The sequence below is a fragment of the Sapajus apella genome, unplaced genomic scaffold (assembly GCF_009761245.1).
Source record: "Sapajus apella isolate SASKATOON/1434 unplaced genomic scaffold, GSC_monkey_1.0 scaffold6, whole genome shotgun sequence".
NCBI classification, from domain to species: Eukaryota; Metazoa; Chordata; class Mammalia; order Primates; family Cebidae; genus Sapajus; species Sapajus apella.
This window is the reverse complement of record NW_022436946.1, coordinates 78280849-78297303: the sequence shown is the minus strand read 5'-3', so window position 1 is coordinate 78297303 and position 16455 is coordinate 78280849. Positions and strand designations below refer to the sequence as shown.

At 39.1% G+C, this 16455-nt stretch overlaps 1 protein-coding gene and 2 pseudogenes across 3 annotated transcripts in view; 2 read left to right on the top strand and 1 right to left on the bottom strand.

Moving 5' to 3' along the window:
* COL19A1 (collagen type XIX alpha 1 chain) overlaps window positions 1-16455 on the top strand; it is a 340055-nt gene that overhangs the window by 14021 nt on the left and 309579 nt on the right. The window lies entirely within an intron of this gene.
* Window positions 9809-10356, top strand: LOC116549769 (annotated as a pseudogene).
* Window positions 14103-14515, bottom strand: LOC116549771 (annotated as a pseudogene).

Genomic DNA, 16455 nt, shown 5'->3' with positions numbered 1-16455 from the left:
TCTAGTATCTCAACTCTTTAATCAGATTATATGATATATATAGGGCTACCAAAATCCATATATTCTGGTCCAATTTACTTTGCTGAATTGATCATTATGAAAGATTTTCTCAACAGTGTGAATTCAAAATTAATCTGAACTCTAACAAGATTCACTTAACATGAAGCATTAAGGGAAATTAATAAAAGAAAAAATAAGTTTATTTTTATCATGTCATTTGGTAGAGGGTGTTCGTGAAGCAACACGTACTGAACGTGTGATGGAAATTGCTTAACTTCAAGTATCGTTTGCATTAATTGAAAATGTCAGCACAGCACTGTCAAAGGGATTATTGAAGAATATGTATGACACGCTGGGCATGGCCTGGAAGGAGACCCTTCTTGTGTCTTGTGTATCTGATTCACAGTGCAAGGTTCCCTTTTTAGTTTCCTCATGTGCAGACCTGTGCGTGTGGTCACTAACCATTTACCAGAGGGAAGTGATTACATCTAAAAATAAAATATAGCAAATCTGAGAGAGAGGCTAGGGTTTCAGCACTGGAGTCTGTGAAGTTGTCAACAGTTTACTGGTAAACCTAAATATATGATGGATAGATTGGGTCTTTTAATTGCTTTACCTTAACACTATAGTATGTTTAATTACTTGGAATTGTCCCAGTTTGGATATAATTTAAGAGTAATATGGAGAGATTCAATAATAACTTGAATTTTAAAATCTTGAAGGTATTAGGAATTCAGTCATTTCATAATCTTTCATCAATTTTACTATTACACTGAGATCATAGGTTAAGATCTATTCATTTATTTTCCTACTGCAAATGAACTTCCATTTGAATGTGACAGTTTTAGCTCAGTTACTTGTCAGAAGAAGGTGGGGAAGAGAATTGTGTTAAAATATATACAATGCTAGAAAATCTCAAAACTTGTGTTAATTAGTTGCCTAAAATTCTTTCCTCTATTATAGAAAACTATGTATCAAATAATTAAAGTTTCATCTACTTTCTTTAATCTGTTCTAAGGCAAAGGTGCTAAAGAAACAGAAACTCAGAGTTTATTTTAAAAAAAAACAGGCCAAATAAGTAGAAATGACAGAATGCTTTTTAAATAACACGTTTTCTTTTAATTATGATAAATCTTCACTTTAAGTGTCCAGATTGACTTGATTATAAATTTAGGCCTGTAACTATTCATATAAACCCTTCTAAGATAGTTTTCTATGAATTACAAGGAATTACAGGGAAAAAGCTATTATTCCAAAATGTAACTTTTACTAGTTGGAAAACATTTCACTCTTAAACTCAGAGTAAAATGTATGCTGTTATATAGAGATTTTATTTCTGTTTTTAAGAATTTCTGTGTTCAATATTGGTACCATTTAAAAATCCTTCATTGACAAACATACTTTGTAACTCCTAAGTTTTGAAAGTGGAGGAAAGCTTCACCATGATTAGATAAATAATATAGCTTCTAACTAGGTAATAATATAGCTTCTAACTAGGTAATAATATAGCTTCTAACTGGGTATTTTCCTTTGGAATAATTAGAAAAATGTTTTGGATCAAAGATAAGAAATGGAAATTCTATGACCTTTTGTGACTACTCTGTTAAAAGGGCTGTGGTCTTCCCATCCCTCACCAAAACAAACAAACAAAAAGCTATGGGCAGTGATGCATCACACCTGTAATCCCAGCACTTTGGCAGGCCGACGCGGGCAGCTTGCCTAAGGTCAGGAGTTCAAGACCGGTCTGGCCAACATGGTGAAACCTGTCTCTACGAAAAATGCAAAAAAATTAGCCAGACATGGTGGCGTGTGCCTATAATCCCAGCTACTCGGGAGACTGAGGCAAGGGAACTGCTTAAACCAGGGAAGTGGAGGTTGCAGTGAGCCGAGATCTCGCCACAGTGCTCCAGGCTGGCCAACAGAGTGAGATTCCGTCTCGAAAAGAAAAAGGAAAAAAAAAAAGCTGTGTTCCCATTTTTTCTTGTTTGTTCACATTTCCGTATTATTTTTGTTTCATTCTTGTCCAGTGTTACTTTACCTATTTTTTGTTAACTAGTGTTTTTGTTCCCCAACCTGATATACTCGATATGCCTTAATCAAATATATTGGCAAAGTATGACATATACAAGGGGGCTGAGGGCAACTAGTAACAAGGAAATGAAGAGACTTTTTTTTTTAAGAAGACATTTTTTAAAAATGCAAAATGCCCAAAGGCTCTTGTTTTGATTCATTTATGAAAGGAAAATAAGCCAGTTCTCTACCTATGGTATATTGTTGCTCCTTATCTTCCCCAACTCTAACCTTGAGGAAAGAACTGCCATGAGCTTTGTCACTATTTGTAAAGAAAATTATTTTTCATAATGCATATTAGAGAAGACTGCTAAATAGAACTTCTATCAAACTAGGCAGATTTTAATTGTAATGTAATAATAATTTACATGTAATAATAATAATTTCATATATGATAATTCTGAAGATATGAAGAGATAGGAAAACCAAAGCAGGAAAAGGGACAAGAGATGTGTTTCAATTTCTCAGGACACACTCCTTGCCTGTTCTTTTTATCTCACTCACTATGTGATCTCATCCCTCCCGTGGTTTTACATAGGATTTATATGTCAGTCACTCCCAAATGTACATCATAGCCCTCACCCCTCTTTTGAATTTCATTTCTGTCTATTCGATAACTCCATCATTTGAATCTCTTCATGGCACGTCAAATTTAACATTTTTAATTTTTTCTATTTCCCACTATAGATTAACTTACTCCTTGCCAAATTTTCTTTTATTTTTCTAGTTGGATTTATTTCAGTCAATTAACCTTTATCCAGATAAGCAAGTCAACTCTCCCTCCTCCCTACGTTCAATCCCTTATTACTTCCTGTTGGTTCTTGTATCTCTCAATTCCTTCCAATGAAATTGAAGATGTTTTCCATTTTCAGTGTGTTCTCTGTAGTCCAAGCTACCATCATATCTGGGCTCACAGAGTGTGGCTGTATGACTAAGTTTACCAGGTAAAATACAGTATGCCCGATTAAATTTGAAGCTTAAAAAAATTAATAATTTTTTTAGCATAAGTATGTTCCAAATATTCCATGGGACATACTTATACTAAAAACATTTTTATTTATCTGACATTCACATTTAACTGGGAATCCTGTATTTTATTTGGTAATTTTTTTTTTTTTTTGAGATGGAGTCTGGCTCCCAAGACTCAGGCTAGAATGCAGTTGTGTGACCTAGGCACTGCAACCTCCACCTGCTGGGTTTAAGTGATTCTCCTTCCTCAGCCTCCCAAGTAGCTGGGATTACAGGCATGAGCCACCATGCCCAGCCAGTAATTCTATATGATGTGAGGGAGAAGAGGTTAATTTATTACACATAGTGGCCAGGGAAGGCTGCCCTCATGTGGGGACATTTAAGCAGAAGCATGAAGGCAGTGTGAGGGCAAGGCACCTGGAAAGCAGTCACTTGGTCCCCAGGCTCTGAGGTAGAGGCAGGCTTGGCATGTGGGAAAGAAATCTAGGAGACTGGAGTCAAGTGAATGAGGGGGAGGAGTTGTGAGGCTACATGCTCCCAAGAAATGCATCTGTGCTTTGTCCAAATCAGTTTTCTGTTGTCCAAATCAGATTTCTAAGCCTGCAAGGTCAAAGGCTAGACCGTGGACTCTGGTAAATTCACCAAAGCAATAAATCCTGTCCTGTGAGACCTCTTGGAAGATGGTCAACCTTTACCCTGTAGGACCCTTCCCAGATATCAGGCAGACAGGTAGGCTTCTGAATGTATGCCCTTCAGTACCTCTTGGCAAGCCTTATTTCACAGTTAATATGTGTGTGTGTGTGTGTGTGTGTGTGTGTGTGTGTGTGTGTGTGTGTGTGTGTGTATATGGTTTTTTTGTTTTTGTTTTTGTTTTTTTTTTTTTTTTGAGACAGAGTCTTGTTCTGTCACCAGGCTGGAGCACAGTGGGGCAATCTTGGCTCACTGCAACCTCTGCCTTCTGGGTTCAAGCGATTCTTCCGCCTCAGCCTCCCAAGTAGCTGGGACCACAGGTGCGTATCACAATGCCTGGCTAATTTTTTGTATTTTTAGTAGAGATGGTGTTTCACCATGTTGGCCAGGATGGTCTCGATCTCTTGACCTCATGATCCACCCACCTCGGCCTCCCAAAGTGCTGGGATTACAGGCCTGAGCCACTGCACCCAGCCACAGTTAATTGAATATTGTAATATTGTATTATTCAAAATGCATTGTTATTAAAGTACAGATGTATGGAGATAAGTGCATTTTAGTTAAAATATAAATTATATCTTGACCAGACAAATTATGTTTTCTTTCCCTGCAATCAGTAAACTGATATATAGTGTAAGTAATACTAAGAAGCCTCATTGAGCTGCAAAGAGTATTAACAGAACATGTTTACATTTATTTTGCATGATGACTATACTTTGATTTTCCCTTTTGTTTTTGTAGTGCACAAAGAATGACCTCATCCGCTCCCTGGCTTTTCCTAAGGCCAGAAGCCACTGTGTCCAGAGAGCAACTAGTCCATTTTTAGTCTGAGTATGAGATGTATACACAGATCTTTTAGGTATGATATCAGTTGAAAAAACAAAATATTAAAATAATGTATTTTAGTGGTCTGAGCTTCTTAGCTATTTGAGAGGAGAAAAATAGAATTCGACATGCTTTCAGAGAATAAGAAAAAAATCGAAAAGGAAGGGTTTCAACATGCCTTTGGTGAATTTATATGAATGGGTATAGAAAGTATATATGAGTGGGTATAGAAAGTATCAGACGAATGGGAGGAAAAATATTTAACAAAAGATGTGATCTGATTTTAAGATAAGAATGCCTAGCAATATAATAGGAGGTCAAACCAGTAGGATAAAACAGAGAGATTAGGGGAAAAGTGATATTGTGTGTGTGTGTGTGAGTGTGAGTGTTTAAGTACATGTTTAAAACTGTGGGTGGGAGCATAATGCACTTCTACTATAGAATGAAGAGACTTTCTGGCCAGGCGCGGCAGCTCACGGCTGTAATCCCAGCACTTTGGGAGGCCAAGGTGGGTGGATCACGAGGCCAGGAGTTCAAGACCAGCCTGGCCAATATGGCGAAACCCTGTATCTACTAAAAATACAAAAAATAGCTGGGCATGGTGGCACTTGCCTGTTGTCCCAGCCACTCAGGAGGCTGAGGCAGAAGAATCGTTTGAATCCAGGAGGCAGAGGTTGCAGTGAGCCAAGATCATGCCACTGAACTCCAGCCTGGGCGACAGAGTGAGACTTTTTCTCAAAAAAAAAAAAAAAAAAAAAAGAATTTCTTCAGTATGCTGTTCTTAAGAAGCAATATTCAATACAGAGGGGAAAATGTTGGTTATAGGAAACTTGTGTTTTGTTTCTACTCTACCATTGAGTGGCAGGCTTTGTGATTTTGACTCCTCTTGGATGACTTGTTCTTAGGGGTAAGCATCTTTTTTAAAGTATGTATTTTCTTTGTAAGTAATCAAGATAAAATCATGTTATACCCAAATATGATCTAGCTGCCTTGTTTTGGCTCTTTTTTCTTTTACTTTTTTTTTTTTTTTTGAGACTGAGTCTTGCTGTGTTGGCCAAGCTAGAGTGCAGTGGCATGATGTCAGCTCACTGCAACCTCTGCCTCCTGGGTTCAAGCAATTCTCCTGCCTCAGCCTCCTGAGTATGTGGGACTACAGGCATGCACCACCACGCCTGACTAATTTTTTTATATTTTCAGTAAAGAGGGAGTTTTACTATGTTGGTCAGGCTGGTCTTGAACTCCTGACATCAAATCATCGGCCCGCGTTGGCCTCACAAAGTCCTGGAATTATAGGCATGAGCTACTGTGCTCAGCCCCTTTGGCTCCTTTCAGTACCCCCGACGAACTCTGTAAATTGCCCAGGTCCTTCAAGCCAAATAAGGAGGAAAGTGAGGCTGGTAGTCATTAACATCTTAGTATGAATTTTTTTTATTATACTTTAAGTTCTGGGGTACATGTGCAGAATGTGCAGGTTCTACATTAGGTATTTCTCCTGATGCTATCCCTCCCCTAACCCCACGACCCCCGTCAGTCCCCGGTGTGTGATGTTCTACTCCCTGTGTCCATGTGTTCTCAATGTTCAGCTCCCACTGATGAGTAAGAACATGCAGTGCTTAGTTTCCTATTCTTGTGTTAGTTTGCTGAGAATGATGGTTTCCAGCTTCTTCCATGTCTTTGCAAAGGACATGAACTCATCCTTTTTTATGGCTGCATAGTATTCCATCTTGTATATGTGCCACATTTTCTTTATCCAATCTATCATTGATGGGCATCCGGGTTGGTTCCAAGGCTTTGCTATTGTGAACAGTGCTGCAATAAACATATGTGTGCATGCGTCTGTATAATAGAATGATTTATAATCCTTTGGGTATATACCCAGCAATGGGATTGCTGGGTCAAATGGTATTTCTAGTTCTAGATCCTTGAGGAATCACTACGCTGTCTTCCACAATGATTGAACTAATTTACACTCCCACCAGCAATGTAAAAGCATTCCTGTTTCTCCACATCCTCTCTAGCATCTGTTGTCTCCTGACTTTTTAATGATTGCCATTCTAACTGGTATGAGATGGTATCTCAATGTGGTTTTGATTTGCATTTCTCTAATGACCAGTGATGATGAGCATTTTTTCATATATTGTTGGCTGCATAAATGTCTCCTTTTGAGAAGTGTCTGTTCATATCCTTCACCATTGTTTTTTTCTTATAAATATTTTAAATTTCATCGTGGATTCTATATATTAGCCCTTTGTCAGATGGGTAGATTGAAAAAATTTTCTCCCATTCTGTAGGTTGCCTGTTCACTCTAATGATAGTTTCTTTTGCTGGGCAGAAGCTCTTTAATTAGATCCCATTTGTCAATTTTGGCTTTTGTTGTCATTGCTTTTGGTGTTTTAGTCATGAAGTCTTTGCCCATGCCTATGTCCTGAATGGTATATAGTAATGCTTGTGATTTTTGCACATTGATTTTGTATCCTGAGACTTTGCTGAGGTTGCTTATCAGCTTAAGGAGATTTTGGGCTGAGATGATGGGGTCTTCTAAATGTACAATCATGTTGTCTAGAAATACAGACAATTTGACTTCCTCTTTTCCTAATTGAATGCCTTTTATTTATTTTTCTTGCCTGATTGCCCTGGCCAGAATTTCCAATACTGTGTTGAACAGGAATGGTGAGAAAGGGCATCTTTGTCTTGTGCTGGTTTTCAAAGGGAATGCTTCCAGTAATTGCCTATTCAGTATGATATTGGCTGTGGGTTTGTCATAAATAGCTCTTATTATTTTCAGATATGTTCCATGAATACCGAGTTTATTGAGAGTTTTTAACATAAAGGGCTGCTGAATTTTGTCAAGGGCCTTCTCTGCGTCTATTGAGATAATCATGTGCTTTTTGTCTTTGGTTCTGTTTATGTGATGAATTACATTTCTTGATCTGCGTATGTTGAACCAGACTTGCATCCCAGGGATGAAGCTGACTTGATCATGATGGATACGCTTTTTGGTGTACCACTGGATTCAGTTTGCCAGTATTTTATTAAGGATTTTCACATCGATGTTCATCAAGGATATTGGCCTGAAATTTTCTTTTTTAGTTGTGTCTGTGCTAGGTTTTGATATCAGGATCATGCTGGCCTCATAAAACGAGTTGGGGAGGATTCCCTCTCTTTTTATTGTTTGGAATAGTTTCAGAAGGAATAGTACGAGCTCCTCTTTGTGCTTCTGGTAGAATTTGGCTATGAACTCGTCTGGTCTTGGACTTTTTTTGGTTGGTAGGTGGTTAATTGCTGCCTCATTTTCAGACCTTGTTATTTGGTCTATTCAGGGATTGGACTTCTTCCTGGTATAGTCTTGAGAGGGTGTAAGTGTCCAGGAATTTAACCATTTCTTCTAGATTTTTTGGTTTATTTGCATAGAGGTGTTTATAGTATTCTCTGATGGTAGTATTCTCAGCATTTGCTTGTCTGTAAAGGATTTTATTTCTCCTTCGCTTATGAAACTTAGTTTGGCTGGATATGAAATTCTGTGTTGAAAATTCTTTTCTTTAAGGATGTTGAATATTGGCCCCCACTCTCTTCTGGCTTGTAGGGTTTCTGCCCAGAGATCTACTGTGAGTCTGATGGGTTTCCCTTTGTGGGTAACTTGACCTTTCTCTGGCTGCCTTTAGCATTTTTTCCTTCATTTCAACCCTGGTTAATCTGATGATTATGTGTCTTGGGGTTGCTCTTCTTGAGGAGCATCTTTGTGATGTTCTCTGTATTTCCTGAATTTGAATGTTGGCCTGCCTTGGTAGGTTGGGGAAGTTCTCCTGGATAATATCCTGAAGAGTGTTTTACAACTTTGTTTTATTCTCCCCATCACTTTCAGGTACAACAATCAAATGTAGATTTGGTCTTTTCACATAATCACATATTTCTTGGAGGCTTTGTTCATTTCTTTTCATTCTTTTATCTCTAATCTTGTTTTCTTGCTTTATTTTATTGAGTTGATCTTCAATCTCTGATATCCTTTCTTCTGTGTGATTGATTCAGCTAATGAAACTTGTGTATGCTTCATGAAGTTCTTGTGCTGTGTTTTTTAGCTCCATCAGGTCATTTATGTTCTTCTCTAAACTGATTATTCTAGTTAGCATTTTGTTTACCTTTTTTCAAGGTTCTTAGCTTCCTTACCTTGAATTAGAACATGCTTCTTTAGCTTAGAGAAGTTTGTTATTCCCACCTTCTGAAGCCTACTTCTGTCAATTCGTCAAACTCGTTCTTTGTCAAGTTTTGTTCCCTAGCTGGCAAGCAGTTGTGATCCCTTGGAGGATAAGAGACGTTCTAGTGTTTGGAATTTTCAGCCTTTTTGTGCTGATTTCTTCCCATCTTTGTGGATTTATCTATCTTTGGTCTTTGAAGTTGGTGACCTTTGGATGGGGTCTCTGACTGTACGTCCTTGCTGTTGATGTTGAAACTATTTCTTTCTGTTTGTTAGTTTTACTTCTAACAGTCAGGCCTCTCTGTTGCAGGTCTGCTGGAGTTTGCTGGAGGTCTACTCCAGACGCTGTTTGCCTGGGAATTACCAGAAGGGGCTGCAGAACAGCAAAGATTGTTGCCTGTTCCTTCCTCTGGTAGCTTCATCCCAGAAGGGTACCCGCCAGATGCCAGCCAGAGCTTTCCTGTATGAGGTATCTGTTGGCCCCCACTGGGAAGTATCTCTTAGTCATAATACTCAAGGTGCCACTTGAGGAGGCAGTCTGTCCCTTATTAAAGCTCGAGTGCTGTGCTGGGAGATCTGCTGCTCCCTTCAGAGCTTCCAGGCAGGGACGTTTAAGTCTGCTGAAGTTGTACCCATAACTGCCCCTTTTCCTAGGTACTCTGTCTCAGGAATGTGGGGGCTTTATTTATAAGTCCCTGATGGGCTGCTGCCTTTTTCAGAAATGCCCTGCCCAGTGAGGAGGGAGTCTAGTGACACAGTCTGCCTGCAGAGGTCTTGCTGAACTGCTGTGGTGTGGACTCTGCCCCATTCATACTTCCCAGCAACTTTGTTTACATTGTGAGGTTGAAACTGCCTACTGGAGCCTCGGCAATGGCAGACGCCCTTTCCCCTGCCAAGCTTGAATGTCTCAGGTTGAGCTCAGACTGTTGTGCTGGCTGCAAGAATTTCAAACATCTTAGTATGAATTTGTTAAAAACATTTGCATTTGTCTTTGAAAAAGATCTGTTGAGATTCTGTAAGCAGTGTATCTTTTTCAAAAATTATAAACATGGCTATAAGCCTGTGAGAACGCGCATCGGAGACCCTTTTCACAAGATGGTGCCGAAAGCGAAGAAGGAAGCTCCTGCCCCTCCTAAAGCCAAAGCCAAAGCCAAAGCGAAGGCTTTAAAGGCCAAGAAGGCAGTGTTGAAAGGTGTCCACAGCCACAAAAAAATGAAGATCCGCACGTCACCCACCTTCCGGTGGCCCAAGACACTGTGACTCCGGAGGCAGCCCAAATATCCTCGGAAGAGCGCCCCCCGGAGAAACAACCTGGACCACTATGCTATTCAAGTTTCCGCTGACCACTGAGTCTGCCATGAAGAAGATAGAAGACAACAACACACTTGTGTTCATTGTGGATGTTAAAGCCAACAAGCACCAGATCAAACAGGCTGTGAAGAAGCTCTATGACATCGATGTGGCCAAGGTCAACACCCTGATTCGGCCTGATGGAGAGAAGAAGGCATATGTTCGACTGGCTCCTGATTATGATGCTCTGGATGTTGCCAACAAAATTGGGATCATCTAAACTGAGTCCAGCTGGCTAATTCTATGTATTTCTTTTCACCATAAAAGAAAATAAACATTTTAAAAATAAATTTTATTGTGTATATTTGAGGTCTACAGCATATTATGGGATAGATATAACTAACTACTGTAATGAACAGAATAACAAATCTATCATATCACATACTTATTTTTTTAACAAGTGGCTAAATCTTATTTAACAAAAATCTCAAATACAATTTTATTGTATTTTGTTAGTCCTTATGTTGTACTTTCCATCTCTAGATACAGTCATCCTACATACCTGCTATCTTGTATCCTTTGAAGTGCATATCCCTATTTCCTACTCCCTCCCACTAGTGATAAATGCTGTTTTATTCTCTATCTCTGTGTATTTAAGCTTTTTTTTTTTTTTTGGTGAGACTGAGTCTCACTCTATTGACCGGGCTGGAGTACAGTGAAGCAATCTCAGCTCACTGCAACCTTCACATTTCGAGTTCAAGCAATTCTCCTGCCTCAGCCTCCTGAGTAGCTGGAACTACAGGCGAACGCCACCATGCCCAGCTAATTTTTGTATTTTTAGTAGAGACGGGGTTTTCACCATGTTGGCCAGGATGGTCTTGATTTCCTGACCTCGCGATCTGCCCACCTTGGCCCCCCAAAGTGCTGGGATTACAGGCATGAGCCACTGTGCCCAGTTGTATTTAAGCTCTTTTTAAAAATATCCCACATGTGAGATCACACAATTTTTTTCCTGTTTCCTATTTATTTCACTTAGCATAATACCCTTAAGGCCTATCTATGCTGTGGCAAATGGAAGGATTTTATTTTTGTTAAGGGTGAATAATATTCCAGTGGTTAAAGTGTCTAAATGTAATAACAAAAACCATAAAACTTCCAGAAGAGATCATAGGGGAATAGTTTCCCAACATTGACTTTGGCAATGATTTTATGGATATCACATTAAGATCTCAGGCTACAAAAGTGGAAGTAAATAAATGGGACTAAATCAAACTAAAACACTTCTACACCACAAAGGAAGCAATCAACAGAATGAAAAGACAACCTACAGGCTGGGAAAAAATAATTACAGACTGCTTATCTGATAGTATCCAAAATTTATAAATCATTTTTACAACTCGATATAGGTAAAACAATTTGATTTTTAAATGGACAAAGGATCAAAACATATATTTCTACAAAAAAGAGATAAAAATGGCCAACAGGTATATGAAAAAGTGCTCAACATTACTAATCATAAGAGAAATGAAAATTAAACCACTATGAGATGTTAGCCCATAAATGTAAGGATGGCTATTATCAAAAAGACAAGAGATAACACAAGCATGGCAAGGATATAAAGAGAACTCTAGCACACTGTAGGTGGTAATGTAGATCGGTACAGCCATTATAGAAAGCAGTATGGAGGTTCTGAAGAAATTAAAAATAGAACTACAATATGATCCAGCAACCCCTCTTTTGGGTCTATGTCCAAAAAAGAGGAAATTTCAACCTTGTAAAGACATATCTGCACTTCCATGTTCATTGCAGCATTATTCATGATAGCTAAGACATGGAAACAACCTAAATGTTCATGGATGGATGAATGGAAAAAGCAGTGCTTTTTTTTTTTTTTTTTTTTTTGAGGTGCAATTTTAGTCCTTACTTTTGCAGTAGTCCAAAGTCTTTGAAGTGACACAGTTCTTTGCCTCTGTCTACCTGACATGATATTTGGATATTTGGGTCTTTTCTGTAGTTCTTCAAGGTACATGTACATTTGCTTAAAAGTGTGCTTTTATAGCAAAGTATTTTAATACTTAAAGAAATGAACATCCCCACATTGTGATAGCTATTTCCACTGCCTTGCCATTTTTGTGTAATGAATCCATAATATACATGTATTCAGATTATTGTGGTTTAAATCTTACACCTAAATAATTAAGATTTAGGTTTTTTTCAGCTTTTCACTTCAAAACACGTGTGCTAAAGATATGAAATGGCATTTGATTTTCATGAGGACTTTTAGTAAAGAAAGACTTTCATAAATATTGCTAGAAATGTTGAATTCTATTCATTTCAAAGTGACAGGTTTATTACTTTGAAATCATCATATATTTGCTCAGTCCTTAGAAGAATTTAAATAAGATATATACTGTTTCCAACTTGGCAGTAGGCCAACATACCTCCCTTCTCATTACCAAAGTCTCATAATGGAAAGTCCCTTTCTACTCTCTTGGTACTCTTTTTACTAATCACCTACTGGGGCCTCCATACATAGTTGTGAGTAATTTAGTCTTATTTATTATGGTTATATAGTCATTCATAGTCATTATAAAAATATGATCAGAATGTAGGTTTTTTTTTTTTCAGTTTTGCAAGAATCATTTTTAGCTTAAAATATTTTCCCACAGAGATGCTATTTTCCTCCTTTTGTTAAGACATTACACACACTAAAGTTGACAAATCTTAATGAACAGTGTAGTGAATTTCTACAGATATATCTATACTCCTGTGTAACTACTACTCAGACCTAAATATACACATTCAAAACCCTAGAAGCCTTCTGTGTACCTGCTCCTAGTTAACATTTTACCATGGTAGCCACTACACTGACATAGATTAGTTGTACAATCTCTAGACCTTCATATAAAGGAAATTATACTGTATGTGTTAATGTTGCAGGACTTTTCCTTAGTTCAGCTAAAGATGGAGTTCTTTGTCCCATGGCCATGAAAATTCAGGCTCACAGACAATTTGAATAGTGGGTAAGAAAGGGTTTTATTGGGTGAAAAGGAAGGAATGAGGGAAACAGGAACTCTTGTTAGGCCGGAATCCCTGCTAGAGCACTTCCTACCAGGCCATTTGAATCCCAGGTTCTACACAGAAAGAGGAAGGGCCAGGCTTCTCCCTGTGGCAAAGGGTGTGAACTTCCCAAGGATCCACCTCATTGGGCAGGCTGTTTGGAGTTTCTTCAGGGACACCATCCCACCTGGGTGTCTCATTCCTCCTCTAAAGAAGTACATCTAATTGCTGTTAGATTAAGGATAAGGAAGAAGACTGATTTTAACTGCTACCTGCTGACAGGTGGTGCTGTTTTGGGCAAATGGTAGTCCCATTTCCCTCAGAGGCATATCTCCGTCCTTGCCATGAATGCCAAAGCAGCTTTCATCCATGAAGCAGGGAGGGCCTGGAGAATAGGAATTATCCACTCTCACCTGTGCCTCTATCCCCTTGATTGTCAGTGCCTTGGAGTTCCCTAGACCTCACTTATGCGATGGATATTACATGTAGTTTTTATCCATGAAACAGGAAGTTTGGGGTTGGCTTAATCGGCAGGAATCAGCCATGCTCACTTGTACTGTACCTTTTCACAATAGCCCCAGCAGAAGGGGCTATTGTCAGAGGCTCTGAGTTGCATGACCATGTGGAGTTTAATGGCCTGAAGGCAAGAACAGACAAACCCTGTTATTAGAAAACATGTATCAAAATGAAACAATGGGAGGGGTAAGGACAGATCAAAAATTCCAGGGCCTTTTACCAGTTTGCACAGGGAGAGGGAGGCTAAACACCCAACTAGCAAAAAATTACCCTTTTGCTGGAATGTTGGGTTTCTAGGTTTCTTTCTCCTGAGCTTAATCCTAAGCCAACTAGTTTAAAGTTTGGGAAATTAACTCTTTCCAGTTTGGAGGATGCATCGGAGGGGAGTGTCCCGGTAGTACTGAGACACAATTACCTATCAGTGAAGAGAGGACAGAGGAGAAGAAAGGGAAAAAAACAAAACAAAACAAAACAAAAAAAACAGGGCACCTTTTTTTTTTTTTTTTTTTACTATTACAAAAGTTTATTTAGCAAAAAGTCTAATGTGAAAATGTACATGACCTAATTTTTACATCATAGTAAAACAGGCCCTATGGAGAGAGGACATGGGTTTCTCCGCTGAACAGCCATTATTTATACTCGTTCCAAGGCTTCTAACATGATGATACTATTTCCTCGTATTACCACCATTCCAATATTGTTCTGTTGTCCGCTAGTCACCATCTCTACACATTCATCTATCACAAGATTCATAAAGGGATCAAATCCCCGCAATATTCCTTGGACATGTCTGCCACCATTTAATTTCAATGATAACTTCTTGTCCATAAATTTTTTCAACTCAGGAGGGTGAGCTTTGCTCATGATGGCTACTCCGCGGGCACACAGAGGCCTTGGAACGGAATGTCAACAGGGCACCTTTTAAAGGAGTCCCAGGGGTTCAGGATACATTTGAAAAGGGCACAAAGGCTGTGAATGGCTACCCATCTAGAAAGAGGGGAGCAGGCATCTCTGTCTCCCTTCTCTTCCTAGCAGATAGCTGGGGTATATGAGGGAGAGAGAGAAGAGCATCCTCTTTCCGTCTTTCATCCTTGCATCCCCATGTCCTGGCCACCTTGGCAGGTGCTGCCATGAATGCCAAAGCAGCTTTCATCCATGAAACAGGGAGGGCCTAGAGAATAGAAATTATCCACTCTCACCTGTGCCTCTATCCCATTGATTGTCAATGCCTTGGAGTTCCCTAGACCTCATTTATGCCATGGATATTACATGTAGTTTTTATCCATGAAACAGGAAGTTTGGGGTTGGCTTAATCGGCAGGAATCAACCATGCTCACTTGCACTGTACCTTTTCACTTCCATTATTGTCTGCCTCTGGATCCCTCAGATCCAGTTTTCTATCCTAGGTGTTTGACTCAGAGCTTAGAATTGAGTCTGGGATAAAAATATGTCTTGAGGGGGTTACATGGACTCATAAGCAGAATGCTAATTTAAAACTGAAACTGAGTCCTCTTCCAACAAGGGAGGGGAAAGGGTGTTTTGTCACATATCCAGGTAACTGGTAGCTATAGTCATGCTTGCTAAGATTTGGGTGCATGGTGTTTGACGTTGGTTAGCTTTCTTGGTTTTTCTCTAAAAGGAAACCTCTGAGTGATGGCCATTCTGTTTATTCCAATTGCCTGGCAGGATTTACAGGATAATTGCTCAGAACTAGAATATTGATTCAGATTTCTACATTACCCATCCCTTTTGTTCTTTCTGAGCTGCATCTGGAGATTGTTGGTTGGTTCACAGGAACTACCAGGGTTAGCCTAAAATGTAAGCAAAAACTTAAAAACAGTTAGTGAGTTTAGAATTTAATGACAAATATATAAGTTTTGAAACATGAATTTTTCTTTCTCCAGTTCTTATTTTTGTTAAAACACAAATCATCATAGGACTGAATGGTTTCCAAAATAGACTTCAGTTTTTTACTTGGCCTGATTATTTGCAAAAAAGTACAGTAAGAATAATTATTTTTATATCAGTTTTTTTGGATTAGCTTTGATGGAACTCTGTTCTCCAAGGAATCTTAGATAAGACCTTTTAAAGCTAAGCCCAGCCATGGATTTATCCTGAAATACCTGTATGATGAGTGATTCTCTCCTCTTAAGGTCCGTAATAAACTTGGAGATCCTAGACCTATTAGAAAGTGACATTTATTTATTTTATTTTTTTGAGATGAAGCTTCTCTCCTGTTGCCCAGGCTGGAGTGCAGTGGCATGATTTCAGCTCATGGCAACCTCCGCCTCCTGGGTTCAAGTGATTCTCCTGCCTCAGCCTCCTGAGTAGCTGGGATTATAGGCATGTGCCACCATACCCAGCTAAGTTTTGTATTTTTAGTAAAGACAGTTTTCACCATGTGGCCAGGCTATTCTCAAACTCCTGACCTCAGGTGATCCACCCACCTCAGCCTCCCAAAGTACTGGGATAAAAGGCGTCAGTCACTGTGCTCAGCCAGAAAGTGACATTCTTAACTGACCACAGGTCAGGAACCCTGTACAGGGACTGCGGAGACAAGAGTATGAGGCCCCTGGGCCTTCATCATCCATGAAGTTGAGATTGACTCCTTAAAGGAAAGCATACCCTTCCAGTCAAAGGCTTGGTAAAATAACCACTTTCTCCAATTGTGTCCTGCCCCCAAAGAAAAATGCATTCTTATTGTACTGATGCAAACAGCTATATTGCTATAAGTTAAGAATACTCACAGAGAGTTTACAAATTTTAGAGGAGACAGGCAGAGAGAAACAAACATGCTCCAAATTTTGTTCATGGGAGCATACCTTACTCAATTTTTAAAGGTA